This window comes from Athene cunicularia (genome assembly GCF_003259725.1).
Source record: "Athene cunicularia isolate RWA chromosome 20 unlocalized genomic scaffold, athCun1 chr20_part1, whole genome shotgun sequence".
NCBI classification, from domain to species: Eukaryota; Metazoa; Chordata; class Aves; order Strigiformes; family Strigidae; genus Athene; species Athene cunicularia.
Window position 1 is genome coordinate 10,007,786 of NW_020799125.1, and position 2,410 is coordinate 10,010,195.

At 59.9% G+C, this 2,410-nt stretch overlaps 1 protein-coding gene across 2 annotated transcripts in view; it reads right to left on the reverse strand.

The window, feature by feature from the left end:
* LPIN3 (lipin 3) overlaps nt 1-1,248 on the reverse strand; it is a 12,378-nt gene extending 11,130 nt beyond the window's left edge. For both annotated transcript variants that reach the window (XM_026862262.1, XM_026862261.1), the window contains exon 1: nt 1,151-1,248. The gene's annotated coding sequence lies outside the window, so the exon portion shown is untranslated. The remainder of the gene's footprint in view (nt 1-1,150) is intronic.
* Between the last annotated feature and the right edge of the window lie 1,162 nt (nt 1,249-2,410).

Below are 2,410 nucleotides of genomic sequence, written 5' to 3' on the forward strand. Positions count from 1 at the left end.
GGGGGGGGGGGGCATGGCAGGGAAGCGCTAGCCGGCTCCCGAAGCTTCGGTGCCTCCATCAGCTCTGCTGAGAGCGGGGCCAGGGTCACGGGGCCACCCATCAACTTGCTGAGCCCAGCTTTCCTGGGTATCGCTGCCATTGTGGGCAGCCCTCCAGCTGCCTTCCCCACTGCACTGCAGGGCCTGGCAGCAAACAGGAGAGAGCTCCTCGCTGCAGAGGAGGGGATTTTTAGAAAGGAGGAACAATCAGGCTGGCCCCGATACTCCCAGGGCAGCGCTGATGGGCTCCTGACTGGGGTATTCAGACAGACCTGAAAAGGGCACAGGGAAAATCCTGGGCAGATAAACCTGCACAGCCCATAGGGTTTGGGAAGAGACCCCAGGAACAGCTCCGCACTGAGTGGCACCTCCACAGTAAACATGAGGTGGAAGGGCTTATCACAGCGCTGCAGCCACCCAGGGAAACAGGCTGCTGAGCATCTCGTGCCAGGGTTACATCCCCTCTGCAGAGCCAGCGCTCCTCCCACGGGACAGCGGGCCCCGCTGCCAAAACGGGCATCTGCCTGCATGCTCCTGGGGACACGCTCAGCCCCAGAGCTTGGGGCAGCGGGAGGAGGATGGCTCTGGGACAGTTTTCAGCTCAGGGAGTTTCTGGGGAAGACGCTTGATTCCCCATGAACTCCCTATGGGTTTCACCCAGGATAGCTAGAGACAGGGGGGGAACAGAGACAAGAGGGTCAGGCTCCTCGCAGCTCTCAGCCCCACCGTGGGTGGAACAAGTCCGTCAGGGAGATGAACAGTAAGTTACACTCTGGAGAGAAGTGGACAGGGCAGGAGAAAGGGTTTTCAAGCCACATTAAACAAACAAGCCCTACATGGGAATGGGGCATGCCCAACCCCTCAACCCCAGAAACCGGACGATCACGGCCCTTCACCACGTGTCTCTAGCAGAGGGTAAAGGGGACAACCCTCCTCTGTGGAGGCAACACAGCTCACACCCACCTCTCCAGCTAAAAAGCCTCACAAAATAAGCCAGATATTTTGCTAACACCAGCCTGCTCAGCTCGTGGGCAGCAGCAAGCTGGGCCACCCCCAGCAGCACACCCTTCCCACCCTGCACATCCACCCTCCCCAGGGCCTTCGCCTTTACCTGGGCAGCAGCTGAACCTCAGCACCTCCTCAACTTTAGAGCGCCCAGCCCCAAAACCCCAGGAGCTGCTCTCCGCCAGCAGTAACACTCGCTCACCCTCAGCTCCTCCTCTCCCGGCCGCTTCCTTCCTCTCACCTGAGCAAGGGGAGGGCCCGCGGCCAAGCAGCGCCCGGTCCCCAGCCGTGCCTCCGCTGGGCCTGTGTGGGCCCCTGGGCGGCCGGCGGGTCTGGGCGGATCTGAGGCGGCAGCGGACCCTGCGCGGGCAGCTGGGGCTCCTCACAACCAGCTCACAGGTCTCATTGCAGCCGGCTGGTTGGCTCGGGCCTCGCACCGACACAGACCCTTCCTCCCTCCTTCCTTCAGTCCACCATCCCACGAGGCCACTGCAGCCTGACCCACCAGGCAGGCATTTCCAAAACCAGTCCTTCATTTTCCAGATCAGATCTCCCCACGTTTAACCCTTCAGGGCACAAACTACACAAAGCCCCAACTCTCGGGACCCCAGGGGGGCCTGAACCCTCTGAAAAAGGAGCTCACAGAGGCCCGGTGCTCAGCTCTGGGAGAGGTCTGCCCTTTAAAAGCCCTTTGCAAAGGCTGGAGAACATCCTCACGCAGTCGTGGCTGGGCTGAGGACAGTCCCGAGCAGAAGTACCTTGCTAGGGAGCCTGTGCCAGATGCTAATCCCTCCCTCCTCCACACGGCTGTGGGGATTGCTGTAGGGCCATAGGGACTAGGGCCATGAAGACTGGGTAGGGTGATAATTGCTGTGTTGCTCACAATGCTTCTGGATGTAAGACTGTGCACCTTGCCCAGGTTTGGACTGGGAAGAACATGGAAGGTGCTGGTGTGTGGTGTTTGTAGGGGGGAAAAAGGCTTCACCAGAACCCAAGCTTTTGGGGGATTTTGAGGGATAATTTTAGCTGCCCCTCAATAAGTGCAAACTCTGAAGGATTAATTTGGGTGAGTTTATTTCATTATGCAACCTAGGACTGGGACTAGACTGGGACACCAGGACCTCTTGGGCAATCAGGGGAAGGCAGAGTTTTCTACCAGAGCAGCACTGGCTGAGACGCAACTAATGTCACCCACACTCCTGCAAAATCCCCCAAGGCTGCTGCGGTGCCCTGCCATGTGTCACAAGGAGCCTGGCCTGCCTGCTGCGGTCACCCTCAGCACCCTTGTGTGCAGGGCTGGGGGCTGCACAGACCTGTCCCCACAGGGTGGTGGCTTTCTCTCCCCTCCTCCCAGCCCCCCCCACCC